Genomic DNA, 18,041 nt, shown 5'->3' with positions numbered 1-18,041 from the left:
TACTTTTTTTTCCCACAAATAGAGCTTTCTTTTGGAGGTATTTGATCACCCCTGCGTTTTTTATTTTTTGCGCTATAAACAAAAAAAGAGCGACAATTTTGAAAAAAAACAAATTTTTTACTTTTTGTTATAATAAATATCCCCAAAAATATATAAAGAAAACATATTTTTTCCCTCAGTTTAGGGCGATACGTATTCTTCTACATATTTTTGGTAAAAAAATCGCAATAAGCGATTGATTGGTTTGCGTAAAAGTTATAGCGTTTACAAAATAGGGGATAGTTTTATGGCATTTTTATTATTTATTTTTTACTATTAATGGCGGCAATCAGCAATTTTTATTGTGACTGTGACATTATGGTGGACACATCGGACATTTTTGACACCTTTTTTGGACCATTGTCATTTATACAGCAATCACTGCTATACAAATGCAGTGATTCCTGTGTAAATGACACTGGCAGTGAAGGGGTTAACCAGTGGGTGGCAGTGTAGGGGTTAAGTCTTCCTAGGAGTGTGTTACTAACTGTGGGGGGCTGAGCTTTGTTTTAATGAACACTGATCTCTGCTCAGCGTGATCAGCGTCACTTGTTGCTAGGCAGAATGGGGAGATGCTTTTTACAGCAGCATCTCCTTGTTCAGCAGCCCTGTGAGATGATCGCGGGTATGGCCGCGGCGATGAAGTCACTAAGCTCCCTACCGGCATGCGAGGGCGCTGCCGGTGGCGCACTTGCGTTGGCAGGGCGGCATTAAAAACTGGACGTACCTGTACGCCAATATGCCTGCCCGGGCCATTCTGCCGACGTACATTGGCGCGTGCCGGTCGGGAAGTGGTTAAGGATCCCACATATGTGAGTTGGAGGTTGTAAAAATGGAGAGTTAAGCCGCGTACACATGTGGCGGACTGTCTGGGCAACTTAGTCCGTCAGACAATCCGACGGACAGTCCGTCATACTTTCGAATGAACGGACTTGCCCACACACGGCACTTTTTGAGCGGACTAATACGGCGGACTAAGTCCGCCATACTATCCGCCCTACTTTTGAAATGAACGGACTCGCCCACACACGCGGAGGAAAGTCCGCTCATTTCGAGCGCGTCTCCAGGTAGGCGGGGCCCGCGAAGGAGACGTCGCTGACCCCGCCGCCTGGTATGGACTTAAAGGGGAACCCCAACGCCGAAAAAAAATCGGCGTGGGGGTCCCCCCCAAGTCCACAACAGACCCTTGTCCGAGCACGCTACCCGGCCGACCAGGAAAGGGGGGCGAGCGAGCGCCCCCCCTCCTAAACCGTACCAGGCCGCGTGCCCTCAACATGGGGGGGGTGCCTTGGGGAAGGGGGGGCCGCGCGGCCCCCCCACCCCAAAGCACCTTGTCCCCATGTTGATGAGGACAAGGGCCTCTTCCCGACAACCCTGGCCGTTGGTTGTCGGGGTCTGCGGGCGGGGGGCTTATCGGAATCCGGGAGCCCCCTTTAATAAGGGGGCCCCCGGATACCGGCCCCCCACCCTATGTGAATGAGTATGGGGTACAATGTACCCCTACCCATTCACCTGTGAAAAAAAGTACAAAAAAAACACAACACAGGGTTAAAATATTTTATTGCACAGCTCCGGGGGTCTTCCGTCTTCGGGGGTCTTCTCGCCGGACTCCTCCGCTATCTTCTTGTAGCTCTTTTGCTAGCGGAGGAGTCCGGCTTTCTTCCTCGCCGCCGGCCTCTTCTCCCGACTTCGGGGGTCTTGTCCCCCTCTTCGGTTCTTCTGCCGGGCCACCGTGCCTTCTTATAGCTCTTTTACAGGCGGTGGCCCGGTCTTCTGTCGCCGCCGTCGCCGCCGCCGCCTTCCGTTCTTCTTCTTCTTCTTCTTCTTCTCCAGGAGATGTTGCCTCGACGATCTCTCCGGCCGGAATGCCAGGGACGCGCTCCACTGCCACTTATATAGGGACAATGGGGTGGTGTCACATGGCTTTATGTCACATGGGTTGATGTCACATGGGGACTATGACATCGTAAGGGGGCGGGGTCACCATGTGACCAACCCATGTGACATAAAGCCATGTGACACCGCCCCATTGTCCCTATATAAGTGGCAGCGGAGCGCGTCCCTGGCATTCCGGCCGGAGAGAGCGTCGAGGCAACATCTCCTGGAGAAGAAGAAGAAGAAGAAGAAGAACGGAAGGCGGCGGCGACAGAAGACCGGGCCACCGCCTGTAAAAGAGCTATAAGAAGGCGCGGTGGCCCGGCAGAAGAACCGAAGAGGGGGACAAGACCCCCGAAGTCGGGAGAAGAGGCCGGCGGCGAGGAAGAAAGCCGGACTCCTCCGCTAGCAAAAGAGCTACAAGAAGATAGCGGAGGAGTCCGGCGAGAAGACCCCCGAAGACGGAAGACCCCCGGAGCTGTGCAATAAAATATTTTAACCCTGTGTTGTGTTTTTTTGTTGTACTTTTTTTCACAGGTGAATGGGTAGGGGTACATTGTACCCCATACTCATTCACATAGGGTGGGGGGCCGGTATCCGGGGGCCCCCTTATTAAAGGGGGCTCCCGGATTCCGATAAGCCCCCCGCCCGCAGACCCCGACAACCAACGGCCAGGGTTGTCGGGAAGAGGCCCTTGTCCTCATCAACATAGGGACAAGGTGCTTTGGGGTGGGGGGCCGCGCGGCCCCCCCTTCCCCAAGGCACCCCCCCATGTTGAGAGCCATGTTGCGGCCTGGTACGGCTCAGGAGGGGGGGGCGCTCGCTCGCCCCCCTTTCCTGGCCGGCCGGGTAGCGTGCTCGGACAAGGGTCTGTTGTGGACTTGGGGGGGACCCCCATGCCGATTTTTTTTCGGCGTTGGGGTTCCCCTTTAAGTCCATACCAGGCGGCGGGGCCAGCGACGTCTGCGTCGCGGGCCCCGCCTACCTGGATACCCGCTCAAAATGAGCGGACTTTTCTCCGGGCGGGAAAAGTCCGCTCATTTCAAAAGTACGGCGGACTGGCACACACACGGGCGGATTGTCCGCCGAAATGCGAGTCCAGCGGACAGTATTTCCAACATTCCGAAATACTTAGTCCGCCAGACTGCACGCTGAAAAAGTCCGCTGAAGCCCACACACGAGCGGACTGTCCGCTGAAATGTGTTTCGGCGGACTAAGTAGGCCAGACAGTCCGCCCGTGTGTACGCGGCTTTAGAATGACTGGAACTTAAACATGCACGCGCGCATTTGTATCAAGCGATGGTGTTTATACTAAGTAGACATCCCTAGCACTAGCCTATCATCTGCCCAGTTAGTTTTTCTCTTTAAATTGGTAAGCCAGGGCTTGTCTGCAGAATCTGAAGACTGTTCATACAATTTCATGCAATAATGCTCAGAGTCTGACATATTGATAGCTTCTGGGGCAGTGTTTCTCAATTAGTCCGCAGCCCACCCCCCCCCCTCCTTTTCACATCAGAGTCATCAGTGCCCCCCCCCCCCCCTTCACATCAGTTTGCCCTCCTCTTTTTCAGAGCCCCCTGCACCTCCTTCACATCAGGGTACTCCAGTCCCCCTTTTCACATTAGATCTCAGGCCCCTATGTCAGAGTACTCAGTTTCCCCCTTTCACATTGGAGACCCAATTTCCCCCCCCCTTTCACATCAGATTTCTCAGTACATCAGTCCTATCCTCTTTTCTATCAAAGCTCTGAATTGTCCCCTCCCCTTTTACAACAGAGCCCCCCCCCCCAGCAAATCAATATCTGTGCACCCCTTTCACTCAGAATCAGTTCCCTCCAAAAGTGGTCAGTCCCCTTCCCATCATATCCCTCAATTCCCCTCATCTTTCACGAGAGTCCTAAGTGCTCCCTTTCACCTCAAATTCCTCACAGCCACCTTTTACGACAGAGTCCGCAGTTCCCCTGACCCCAACAACACAGTGTGCTTTCAATGGTGACTGGGGGTCCCATGTATTTTTATGTTTTATATACAGTCTGTAAATATACCTTGCTGTGGAATGTGGGCTCTCAGGATGTGCTGTCACTCTGCCCAGAATAAGCAGATGGTGCGGTCTCTTTAAAGCTTAACTTTAGGTAGACCATGAAAGCAATGAATGTAAGGAAACCCACAAACATCTTGCAATTGAAGACATTTTACATGGAAGAGTGGTAAAAACCTTTAATGTCAGAGACTGGTCAACAATTATGCAAAACACCTACAAGAAGTCATTACTGATAAGGAGGGTAAACCCAGCTTCTGAGGCCAAGGGTGTATGTACCTTTTCCACAGTATATCATTACATATACAGGTGCATCTCAAAAAATGTGAATATCATTAAAAAGTTAATTTTATTTCAGTAATTGAATTTAAAAAGTGAAACTCATATTTTATACAGATTAATTACACACAGAGTGATATATTTCAAGCATTTCTTTCTTTTAATTCTGATGATTATGGCTTACAGCTAGTGAGAACCCAAAATTCTGTATCTCAGAAAATCTGAATATTGTGAAAGTTCAATATTGTAGACTCATTGTATCACACTTTAATGTGCTAATTAATGAAAAACACCTGTAAAGGTTTCCTGAGCCTTTAAATAGTCTCTGTCTGGTTCAATAGGTTACACAATCGTGGGGAAGACTGCTGACTTGACAGCTGTTCAGAAGACAGTCTTTGACACCCTCCATAAGGAGGGTAAGTCACAAAAGTTGATTGCTAAAGAAGATGGCTGATCAGAGTGCTGTATCCAAGCATATTAATGGAAAGTTGAGTGTAATGCCCCGTACACACGAGAGGGATTAAGTCTGACAGACCTCCAAAGGAGTTCCGCCGGAGTTCCGCCGGAGTTCCGACGGAGTTCTGGCGGACTTTTCGACCGAACGGACTTGACCACACACCATCACACCAAACTCCGACGGAGTCGAACGTGATGACGTACGACTGGATTCGACGTAGGAAGTTCCTAGACAGTAGCCAATAGCTGCCCTAGCGTCGGTTTTAGTCCGTCGGAGTAGCACACACACGAGCGGATTTTTCAAAGGGGACCGGGTCCGGCGGAGTTCCGTCGGGAAAATTTAAAGCATGCTTCATTTCTAAAGTCCGTCAGACTTTAGCTTCGCTAAAGTCCGTTGCAGCCCACACACGATCGGATAGTCCGCCGGACTCAGTCCGTCGGAGTTTGGATGTCGAAAAGTCCGCTCGTGTGTACGGGGCATAAGGAAAAAGTGTAGTAGAAAAAGGTGCAAAGGCCATTCAGGAATTTGGAGAAGATTCACAAGGCTTGGACTACGGCTGATGTCAGTGCTTCAAGAGCCACAACACACAGACGTATCCTGGACATGGGCTACAACTTTCACATTCCTTGTGTCAAGCCACACCTGAACCAGAGACGTCAGAAGTGTCTTACCTGGGCTAAGGAGAAAAAGGATTGGACTGTTGCTCAAAGTCCTCTTTTCAGATGAAAGTAAATTCTGCATTTTTATTTGGAAATCAAGGTCCCAGAGTCTAGAGGAAGTGGAGAGGCACAGAATCCAAGTTGCATGAGGCCCAGTGAGAATTTTCCACAGTCAGTGATGATTTGGGGAGCCATGTCATCTGCTGGTGTTGGTCCACTGTATTTTATCAAATCCAAAGTCAGTTCAGCCCTCTACCATGAAATTCTAGAGCATTTTATGCTTCTGTGGAGTATTGTCAAGAGGAAGATAAGAAACATCAGACCCAACAATGCAGATGAACTGAAGGCCACTATCAAAGCAACCCGGGCTTCCATAACACCTCAGTAGTACCACAGCCTAATCGCCTTTATGCCACGCTGCGTTTATGCAGTAATTCATGCAAAAGGAACCCAGTAAGTATTGAGTGCATACTATACTGTACATGGACATACTTTTCAGTAAGGCTACTTTCGCACTGAAAATGCCGGGCATCGGCGGTAAGCGCAGCTAAAATTATGGTAATGCACCACTAAAACTAGCACTGCTCTTTTAACCCTCACTAATGGCCATAGAAAGGGTTAAAAGCGCCCAAATTGCGGCACTGCTGAAGCACTTTGCAGGCGTTTCGGCAGCGCTGCCCATTTATTTCAATGGGCAGGGCATTTTGGGAGCACTGTATACACCGCCCCCAATCCGCCCCAAAGATGCTGCTTTCAGGACTTTTTAGAATGTCCCGCAAGTGCACCGCCCCAGTGTGCAAAGTCACACTAAAATGAATGGGGAGGTTTTCTGGCATTAGGGGCTAATTCTAGTGCTAAAACGCCTGAGTCAACTTTTCTATATTCAATTTTATTTTTTATTTTTTATTATTGGTCTTATGTAATCTAATTTTTCTGAGATACTGCATTTTGTGTTTTTACTAGCTGTTAGCCATAATCATCAAAATTGCTTACTCATCAAATATATCACTCTGTGTGTAATGAATCTATATAATATGAATTTCACTTTTTGAATTAAATTACTGAAGTAAATTAACTTTTGGATGATATTCAGATTTTTTGAGTCTTCTGAAAACTGGTGTTTGTATGATTGTTGTGAGAGAATTCTGCCCATGGGAGTAGAGAGGACCAATCATCATGATGAGCAGAGACTAAGGTGCGGAGAAAGGCCTCTAACTCCTGATTAACCCTCTGTCTGTCCATTGGACTGAGGGTGGTAAGAAGAGGAGAAATCCAAGACACTATTGAGGGATTTGCAAAAGACTCTCCAAAAAACGAGAAGTAAATTGAACACCCCTGTTGGAAACAATAGGAGAAGGAACCCCATGGAGGCGGATGATTCCTTGAATTAAAATGGGAACCAAAGCAGCAGAAGGGAGACCAGGAAGGGGAACAAAATGGGCCATCCTGGAGAACCTAAATCTATTACCACCCAAATGACCATTTTATTCTCAGACAGTGGAACTTCGGTGATAAAATCCATGGCAATGTGAGACCAGGGCTCCTTGGGCAAGGGCATGAGAAGACCAGCAGGAGCTTGTGTGAAGGATTTAGACTGAGCACAGACATGACAAGCCTTAACGTAGTCCTTGGCATCCAAGCGGAGAGTAGGCCACCAGTAGTGGTGACTGATGAGCAGGAAGGATCAGAAGAACCCAATATGACCTGCCACCTGGGCTCCTCATCCAAAGTGTCAAATGACCTTGAAAGAGCATGACCCCGACTGTTGCAGGAACCAGGTTTGTACGTAATCGTAAAATTTAAATGGAAGAAGAAAATACTCCACATGGCCTGTCTGGAATTAAGACGTTTGGCATTCTGTAACTACCTCAGATTTTATGATCCGTGAAAATCGTTATGGGGTGAGGGGAACCCGCCAAGAGATGACGTCACTCCTCTAACACCAATTTAATTGCAAGAAGTTTCCGATCATCAATAGCATTTTTCTCTGCCTGAGAATTCTTTGGAGAAGAAAGCACATGGTTGACGTTTCTGAACTGAAAGGACTGAAGGAGCACAGCTCCCACCCCCATTGATGAAGCGTTCACTTCAACAAAAAATGGATCCCCAGGATTAGGTCTCCCTGAGAGGTCCAGAAACAAAGCCCTGTTTCAAATTGTGAAATGCAGAGACAGCTTCAGGGGACCACTCCTTGGCATTTGCACCCTTCTTGGTCAAGGCGATAATAGGCGCATCAGTGGAAGAGAAATTCCTAATGAACTACCTATAATAATTTGTGAACCAAATAAAGTGCTGTGTGACCTTGAGGCTGGCAGTAAGAGGCCAGTTGGTATTGGCTGAGACCTTTCCAGGATCCATATGAAGAACCAAACTAGAGACAAAGTATCCCAAAAATAGGACCTCAGAACATTCAAAAGAACATTTCTCCAGCTTGGCATACAGATTGTTCTCTCTAAGGTGCTGAAGTACAATCCGGACATGGATTCTGTGGACCAGCAGATTTTCTGAAAAATCTGTCATCCAGATAGATTACAACAAATTGATACATTAGATCCCTGAAAATGTTGTTGACAAAGTTTTGGAACACAGCTGGGGCATTACACAAACCAAAAGGCATAACCAAGTATTCGTAATGCCCATCCTTAGTGTTAAATGAGGTTTTCCATTCATCACCTTCCTGTATCCGGATCAGATTGTATCCTCTGAGATCCAATTTGGTAAAAATGTCAACCTGTCGAATAGTTCAGATATTAAGGGTAAGAGGTATTGATTTTTGATGGTCACTGTGTTTAACCTTCGATAGTCAATGTAGGGTCTTAAGAAAAAAATCCCTGCTCCCACAGGCGATGATGATTTCCAGATGAACCCCCTCGCTAGATTCTCAGCGACATACTCTGACATGGACTGGGTCTCTGGAATGGACAAAGGGTAGGTACGGCCCCTTGGCCAAGTTGCTCCAGGAACAAGGTTGATGGCAGTCAAAGGGCCTGTGAGGAGGAAGCACCTCTGATGATTTTTTTCAGAACACATACCGGAAATCACTATATGCAGAGCGGGAAGAGCAGAAGATACAGATGCGGTTGCAACTGGAAGTCTCTCCTTGGGGGCAACCTTAAGTAGGCAGGATGAGAAACAGGAGGGAACCCAAGCCAGGATCTGCCCAGATGTCCAGTCCTCATGTGGCGAGTGGAGCTGTAGCCACGGAAGGCCCACTACGATGGGGATCTGAGGCCTTAGGTAGGATAAGGAAGGATATCCACTCCTTGTGGAGTATCCCTACCGACAACAGGGAGAGTCCCCTGGAAGAACAGTGCCATCAATTACCGAGACCACCAGTGGTGTAGTGAGGGGCGAAAAGGGTAAGCTTCATAGAAGATGCAGTTCTCCAGTCCATAAAATTGCCAGCAGCACCGGAATCCAGATATGTCAAGACCGATTGAGAGGAATGAAGGGACACTGAAAGAAGAAGACGAGAAGGTGATATTTCTGGGTCCAATATTCCACTTTCCAGATGTATTAGACCCAAGCGTTTCCCCGATGAAAATGCCCCTTGCCCCCACAATAGAGGCACCGGAGTTCTGCACCTAGCACGTTCCTCAGGGGTTAGCCTGGTCCAGCCCAGCTGCATAGATTCCTCAGCTGGCAGAAGATGCTCCATGGGACGAAGGGAGGGGAGCTCAGGCTGACTAGGGAAAAGTGAGTGCTGGCATATTTTCTGTAGGGACCTCTCCTGAAGGTAAATATTGATCTGGTTACATAAGGAGATGATATCGTCCAGACCGGCGCGGATGGTTCTTCCCACTAATTCATCCTTCACTCGCTCAGAGAGGCCATGTAAAAAGGTTGCAACTAAGGCCTCATTATTCCAGCTCAACACAGCTGTTAGTATGCGAAACTGAAGAGCATACTGTCCCGCAGAAGAAGACTCTTAGCTAAGACTTAAAAGAGCACTGGCCACTGAAGTACCAGACCTGGTTCCTCAAAGAGCTTCAGGAAGTCAGGCAGGCTAGAAACCACTGGATCATTCTTCTCCCATAGGGAGGCAGCCCAGGCTAAAGCCTCACTGGCGAGGGGAGAAATACAGGCTATCTTTGCCCGATCAGACGAGAAGTTTAAAGGCTGGAGTTCAAAGTGAACGGTTCACTGGCAGAGGAAACCCCTACAGGCCTTGGAGTCCCCAGAGAAATGGTATGGAGCTGGCACCTGTGGTGAGTGTGTGGCTGCGACTGCAACCGGAATAGGTACAGCCGCCGATTCCGGTTGCTGAATCAGGGTTCCTAAGGAAGCCTGAAGCTGCCTGAAGCAGGAAGCCAGATCCTGGATGAATTGCATCACCTGGGTCTGATTAGATTCCTGGGTCTCAAGTCTATGGACTATGCCCTGCAATGGATCATCTGCGGGTAGCGACACATCAGCATGGTCCATGGCTGATCAAACAGACAGGTCACCTGAGGCCAAGGGACAGATACATCCCATTAGAGTGCACCGCTGAGGTAGTGGACCATACAGCTGACTGCTATGTATGGAGCTCTAGGTGGTTCATGAAAAGGTACTCTGGAGCACCAACAAGGATCACACTGGGAGCTATAGCATGAGATTTCCCAGGACGTGGAATCAGAGCCAGCAGGTGTACACCAGGGCCCCTGCTGGTGGGGATGGACTTCACTGCAGTCTGGCTCCAGGTCGTGGCCCCCAGGGTTTTCTAGCTCACGCTCAAGGTAGACTACTGAAGGATAGAAAGGAAGCAGCAGACCGGGACAATAAGGATAGTCGGGATTTGAGCCAAAAGGTCAGGGCAACAAGTAGATGGGGATAGTCAAAGGCATCCCGAAGGTTGGGATATGAAGCAGACGAGGACAGTCATGAACAAGCCAAGGTCAGTAAACAGGATCAGATGTAGGACACACAGCAATGAGCATACGGAGACCAAACACACAATATTGATCAGCAAGGCTTGTAGTGCACAGGTTAATATAGTGTTCCTAATCAGAGGCTGGGGTGGAGCCATGCTTGAGGGAAGATTACAGGTGAACAGCGACTGGAATCTAAGCTGAATACCACAGAAAGGTGGGCAAACAGTCATGAACACTACTGCAGAGTCATGATACTGCACTTATGGGCACAGATGAGATCGCACTTATGGGCACAGATGAGATCGCACTGATGGGCTCTGATGAGACCACACTGATGGGCTCCGATGAGACCGCACTGATGGGCTCCGATGGGACCGCACTGATGGGCTTTGATGGGACCGCACTTATGGGCGCTGATGAGACTGCACTGATGTAGTTTATTGAAATTTTCATACATTAGAGGGTTCTACCATTATTGGGTTATTGAGTAAGTTAGTGCTGAACTGTTTTTTGCTTCTGTTTTTCCCAGTGCCGACATTTACTTGTACCACATGCTGATGTAAAGCATCATGGCGCGGCTCTTTCTGTGTTGTGGCTAGGGATGTTCTCACCTACACCATACAAGCACCGATTGCTGTTAGAAAGATCTCAAAGCTGCAGGAGGAGGAGTATTTTTAATACTCAATTACAGCAGAGTAGAGTGTGTATAATATATAATTATGGGCATGTTCAGTAATGATTACATAAAGCATGTAATGGTTGGGGGGGGGGGGGGGGGAGGGGCACAGACATGCTTTGCATTTATAAGACTATAACCTATCTATTCTGTGTGTTACTGAGTAGTGTGGCTGGCTGGCTGCAGCATGAGGGGTGTAATTTATGTTTACGTGGGCTTCTTCACATTTACAGGCCTAATGTACCCTCCCACATTCACTCCAACCCCAAGGATTCATGGGAAATGTAGTTAGAGAGGAGAGGATATGATGTAATCACTGTTCTAACAGCTCCTCCTTAGCAGAATACATGATGCATTTTTTGAACTACAGAGCTGACTTTCTGAAAATTCAATTGGACTTTTCTCTTCAATGGTAAGGAATTTCACAAATGTAATAACTTTAGTGTTTTGTGTAGGGGGGTGTACTAATAGGGGATTTTTTGCAGATCCTGGAGTTCTGATAAGTACCGGTAAGTCATAACCATTTTCATTAAGATTATTGAAATCAAATCTGATGGTTTTAAATAGTGTGCCTCCTCTTATAGGCCCAGTCGCCAGTAAATGCAGTAAGATGTTTCTTGTTGTTGTTAGAGACTAAACAGCATAGAGGAAGCCCATCTCCCTGCAAACAGGTGATATCAGAGGAGTGAAAAAGAGATTTGTGGAAGATAAATGAAGAAAAGTACTAGAGGGGAAATTTTCCAATGGGGACACTAGTACTGGTGACCTGGGGAGGGATACCCTTAATTTGCAGGGATTTCATCTCACTTCCTGTTTGGCTATGGGACAGGAAGTGAAGCAAGATCTCAAAAATTGGATACAGATGGCAAAAAGAAAAATCTGACAAATTTTATAACCCTTTGCTCTATCCCAAAAAAAAAAAAGTGTTGCCTATAGTTCTTCTTTAACCACTTCCCTTCCCGCCCATTGGCATATGACGTCCACGGGGACACACTGTCCCTCCAGGCAGGCGTCATATGATGTCCTTGGCTTCCTGGTGGTATAGGGGGCACATGTGATGTCCGCCGGGCACCCGCGATTGCTGGGGACAGAACAGGAATGTGGATCTGTGTGTGTAAACACACAGATCCATGTCCTGTCAGGGGAGAGGAGACAGATCCTGTGTTCCTAGTATATAGTAAAATCTATCAGTCTAATTCCCTAGTCAGTCCCCTCCCCCCACAGTTAGAATCACTCCCTAGGTAACACAGCTAACCCCTTGATCTCTCCCTAGTGTTAACTCCTTCCCTGCCAGTGACATTTCTACAGTAATCAGTGCATATTTATAGTACTGATCAATGTATAAGTGTCACTGGTCCCAAAATAGTGTCAGAAGTGTCCCATCAGTCTGCCGCAATATAAAGATAAAAGATAAAAATCTCAGATCACCGCCATTACTAGTAAAAAAAAAAAAAAACTAGATGCTATAACTTTTGTGCAAACCAATCAATATACGTGAATTGCGTTTTTTATTTTACCAAAAATATGTAGAAGAATACATAGCCTAAACTGAAGAAAAAAAAATTCTTTTTAAATTTGGGATATTTATTATAGCAAGATATTGTGTTTTTTTTTTTCAAAATTGTCACTCTTTCTTTGTTTATAGCGCAAAATATAAAAAACGCAGAGGTGATCAAATACCACCAAAGAAAGTTCTATTTGTGGGGAAAAAAATAATTTCATTTGGGTACAGTGTTGCATGACCATGCAATTGTCATTCAAAATGTTAGTGCTGAAAGCTGAAAATTGGCCTTGGCAGGAAGGGGGTGAAAATGCCCTGTATTGAATTGGTTAACCACTTCCTGCCTGGCCTATAGGAGAATGATGGCCAGGAAGGGGTTCAGTTATCCTTACTGGGCCTCATATGATTTACAGCAAGATAATAAGCTAGTATGCGCCCACAGGGGCGCGCGGCGACCGGACGTGTGTCAGTCTGACACACCGCAACTCCGATCTAGGTAAAGAGCCTCTGACGCAGGCTCTTTACCCACATGATCAGTTGTGTTCAATTACAGCTGATCAAAGTGTAAACAGCAAAAGCCATGTATCGGCTTTTACTCTATCGTGTCTGACAGACAGAAATATAGGAGGCTGCTCTCCTGATGGGGTCTGTACTGATTATCCGTGCAGCCTCCCCTCCAAGGATGTCCACCCAGGACCACCGGGGATGCCCACCAAGTATTCCCACCCATGACCACCAGGGATGCCAATCAGTGCCCATAAATTATGCCTATTAGTTCCTGTAAATGATGACAATCATTGCCCATCATAAATGCCTGCAAGTGCCTCCTCGGTGATGCCTATCAGTGCCATAAATCAGTGCCACCCATAAGTACCCATCAGTGCAGCCTTTCAGTGTCACCTATCAATGCCCTTCAGTGCTGCATACCAGTGCCAGCTATCAGTGCCACCTCATTGGTGCCCCCCATCAGTGCCACCTTATCAGTGCCCATCATTGAAGGAGGAAACGTACTTCTTTACAAAATTTTATAACAAACATTTTTCTTTAAAAGTTCCGATCTTTTTTTTATTTGTTTAGCAACAAATAAGGATGAGCCGAACATCCCCCGGTTCGGTTCGCACCAGAACCTGAGAACAGATCTAAACTTCGTGTGAACTTTAGAACCCTATTAAAGTCTATGGGACTCGAACGTTCAAAATCTAAAGTGCTAATTTGTAAGGCTAATATGCAAGTTATTGTCCTAAAAAGTGTTTGGGGACCTGGGTCCTGGCCCAGGGGACAGGTATCAATGTAAAAAAAAGTTTTAAAAACGGACGTTTTTTCAGGAGCAATGATTTTAATAATGCTTAAAGTGAAACAATAAAAGTGTAATATTCCTTTAAATTTCGTACCTGGGGGGGGGGGGTGTCTATAATAAGCCTGTAAATGGGCGCATGTTTCCCATGCTTAGAACTGTCCCTGTACAAAGTGTCATTTCTGCAGGAAAAAAGTAATTTAAAATCACTCGCGGCTATAATGAATTGTCGGCTCCCCGTAATACAGAGAACAGTCATTGAAAGTCATTTATAAAAAAAAGTTTGGGGTTCCCCCAAATTCAATTACCAGGCCCTTCAGGTCTAGTATGGATATTAATGGGAACCCCCTGTCAAATTAAAAAAAAAAATTACGTGGAGTTCCACCTAAAAATCCATACCAGACCCTTTATCCGAGCACGCAACCTGGCAGACGGGGGGGGGGCCCCCGAACCGTACCAGGCCCACATGCCCTCAACATTGGGAGGATGCTTTAGGGGTCTGTGACCCCTCAAAGCACCTTGTCCCCATGTTGATGGGGACAAGGGCCTCATCCCCGCAACCATGGCTGGTGGTTGTGGGGGTCTGCGGGCGGGGGGCTTATCAGAATCTGGAAGCCTTCTTTAACAAGGGGACCCCCAGATCCTGGCCCCCCGTTTGAAATGGTAAGGGGGGTAAAAAAATACCCCTAGCATTTCACAAAGAAAGTGTAAAAGAATGTTAAAAAAAGACACACACACTGTTGCAAAAGTCCTTTATTAAAAATACAAAAAATTAAAAAAAGATTCTATCGCTGGACCCTGGAGAGATGATCATCCATCGCTGGATAGCAAGAGTGGATTACCACCGTTGGAATCTTTTTTAATTTTTTTTATTTTTAATAAAGGAGGTGTGTGTTTCTTTTTTAACATTCTTTTACACTTTCTTTGTGAAATGGTAGGGGTATTTTTGTACCCCCTTACCATTTCAAACGGGGGGGGCGGGATCTGGGGATCTGGGGGTCCCCTTGTTAAAGGGGGCTTCCAGATTCTGATAAGCCCCCCGCCCGCAGACCCCCACAACCACCGGCCAGGGTTGTGGGGATGAGGCCCTTGTCCTCATCAACATGGGGACAAGGTGCTTTGAGGGGTCACAGACCCCCAAAGCATCCTCCCAATGTTGAGGGCATGTGGCCTGGTACGGATCAGGAGGGAGGGCGCTCTCTCGTCCCCCCCTCTTTTCCTGCGGCCTGCCAGGATGCGTGTTCGGATAAAGGGTCCGGTATGGATTTTTAGGGGGAAATCCATGCATTTTTTTTTTTTTTACATTTGGCGTGGAGTTCCCCTTAAAATCCATACCAGACCTGAAGGGTCTGATATGGATATTTAAGGGGAACCCCACGTCACTTTTTTTTAAAATTTGACACGGGGTTCCCCTTAATATCCATACCAGACCTGAAGGGCCTGGTAATTGAATTCGGGGTTTTGGGCTTTTTTTTTTATCAATGACTTTCAATGACTGTTCTCTGTATTACGGGGAGCCGACAATTCATTATAGCCGCGAGTGATTTTAAATGACTTTTTTTCCTGCAGAAATTACACTTTGTGCAGGGACAGTTCTAAGCACGGGAAAAATGCGCCCCTTTACAGGCATACTATAGACACCCCCCAGGTATGAAATTTAAAGGAATATTACACTTTTATTGTTTCACTTTAAGCATTATTAAAATCACTGCTCCCGAAAAAACTGTAGTTTTTAAAACTTTTTTTTGCATTGATACATGTCCCCTGGGGTAGGAGCCAGGTCCCCAAACACTTTTTAGGAAAATAACTTATATTATATTAGCCTTTAAAATTAGCACTTTCGATTTTTAGACTTGCACAGGGTGCTCCACGGCTTTTCGAATTTGCAGTGAACACCCCAAATTGTTCACTGTTCACCGAACAGGAGAACAGGCAATGTTCGAGTCGAATTCGGACCGAAATCGAACCTGAAACAGTGAATGGGGATGCACTGGACCCCTGCTGTGAGGCGCTCTGCACTGCAGTGTGAACCTAGTCTTAAATGTTCACAGTGACAATCTGTGTTTCCAATCAAGTTACTTTTTTTGTCTGCACTGTATTTCTGTCTTAAGTTTACTGGCCTTGAATTCTGCCATATATAGAGAAGTTTTATGATCTAGGTCTGTTTGCAGAGCTCACCTCAAAGCATACACTGCTGCATAGCAACAATATATACTGATTTAAGGAAACACCATAATTATTTTTTTCACACTTTATTTGGATTAACAGCTACAGTACATTTATCACGTGTTTGATCACCTCCCTTGCCCTGTCTGTTGCTATTGCTGCTAGTCTGTTTTTATGCACAGGCCAAGTGTTTAATGAGCACCAGGATAACACAAAGCAAATTCAGAAGAAACCCTGGGAGAGAATAGGAAAGAGACATGTTCTTATTTGGAGAAATATGAACCCAATGCTTTTAGGCTGATGTAATGGAGAACACAGGATGCTACTGGCATAATTTCTAAAGTATATATGAGGGTGATGTAAACAAATCTGTAGAGAGGCAAGTGGATAAAGGCAAACAATGCAAACTGTAAAACATGATATCACTGTTGGTGTCTAGGTAGCCTTCCTCAGCTAGGGTTCCTCCAGAGGTTGCTAAGGATTCTTTGAGCTGGGGTGGATTCCCTTCTGATGTGTGCATAGTTTTTTTTTGGGCCAATATCACTTAGTTGAACCACAGGAACTTCTCCCTTTGTCTCACAAATAAGTAACCACTGGTCTCAATGATCTTTTTAGCTGTGTGTAAGGGTGGCCGAAGTGTATGGGGCATTACTCCCACTAGTCGCCAATGTATGAGGTATTAATCACACTGACCAATGGTGTAACTTAACATTCCTTCCACTGCCCACCAATGTGTAAGGGCATTTTTCTAACTGATCATCCACGCAACCATATTATTTCTATTGAACATCAAAGTAAGGGGTATTCTTCCCCCCCACCCATCACCAATGTAATGAAGGGCCTCTCCAACATACCATAAATGTAAAGGGGCACCTTTTTAATTGAGCACCAGTGTGAGGGAGACTTGCACAGACCACAATTATAAGGGTGTCTTCACCACTGACTAACAATATAAGACCACCTATGTCAGAGGACAGAGTATTTGGTGTGGGGGCATACTTGTGTGTGCCAGATTATATGCAAGGGAAAAAAGGCAGCTGGAGAACATGAGTGACGAGGGAGCCCTTGGAGAAGCAGCATAGTGTGGCATTCACCTCTGTCTCCAAATGGTGCAGTTATTTCATGTACCTGAGGACTACGACGGTGAAGAAGGCAAGATGTGGACACTGATTGGATTTGGGGTTGAAGGGAGAGGTCCGAGTCCAGATTTAAGTTGGGGTGGAGGGCTGAAATATGAGCTCAGTTTTGTAAAGTTGAGTTTAAAGTGGTGGTGTGACATTTATACTGATATGTCAGTTAGTAAATTAGCAATGCACACAAAGACAGAAGTGAACTGAGGAGTAGAAAGATTTATTTGAGTGTCGTCAGTAGACAGACAGTATTGGAAGTCATGGGAGGCTATTAGCTGATACAGGGTGGAGGTATCGATAGAGCATAGAAGGGGTCCAAGCCCATTAGCTCTCATTGTTCTTAAGGATCTAAGCTTGCGTCCATCATGGTGTTGCATTACCACTGCTTCAAAGGGAGCTTTCCCAGTCTTTCCTAATGTTATCGCTTAATGTAATATTCTTAATGATTGTTAAAGTGTACAATATATTTTTTTTTTCCAGTGTATTATTTGTATATTTTTATTTGGGGCAGCCATTTTTGCTTTGCTTTCTGCTTCGTAGTGCTGCACAGTCATGGCGATTTAGGGTGGATATACACAGGCTAATCTTTGTGGGGATTTACCTAATTTGCACATTTCTAGTCAGGTGACGATAAGACTATGCAGGTACCTTGCCATGAGTTGGAGTGCCCCTAGTCTAAATTTTAGTATTTACAGCTAGGTTATAGCCAGCCTGAGGCTTGTTTTATCTTTTCTGTGTATGTTGGCTTTCTCCTAAGTCCAGTGACATTGTTTGCTTTTGTCTACTTCCAGGGGGGTGTTCTCCAGTAAATAGAGCAAGGAAATAAAATGTATGGAGTTCCAAATATTTATTCTGCCTTATCACTCAGGGGTTTATTATTATTATTATACAGGTTTTATATAGCGCCAACAGTTTGCTCAGCACTTTACAACTTATGCCAGTGATGTGGACTGGGAAGGGAGATAAATTTTTTTATAGATTTTCTAGAAAGGTCTTTCTCTCCCATGCTTTGCAGAGTATGTGTGGTTGTGTGAAGGGTCAAGTCTTGGCCTCCCAGAAAATATGTGCCCTGGGA

This window comes from Lithobates pipiens, unplaced genomic scaffold, assembly GCF_037356315.1.
Source record: "Lithobates pipiens isolate NorthernLeopardFrog02 unplaced genomic scaffold, aLitPip1_a1.2 Scaffold_1, whole genome shotgun sequence".
Taxonomy (NCBI): domain Eukaryota; kingdom Metazoa; phylum Chordata; class Amphibia; order Anura; family Ranidae; genus Lithobates; species Lithobates pipiens.
The sequence above is the reverse complement of the archived record's forward strand: the minus strand, read 5'-3'. Positions refer to the sequence as shown.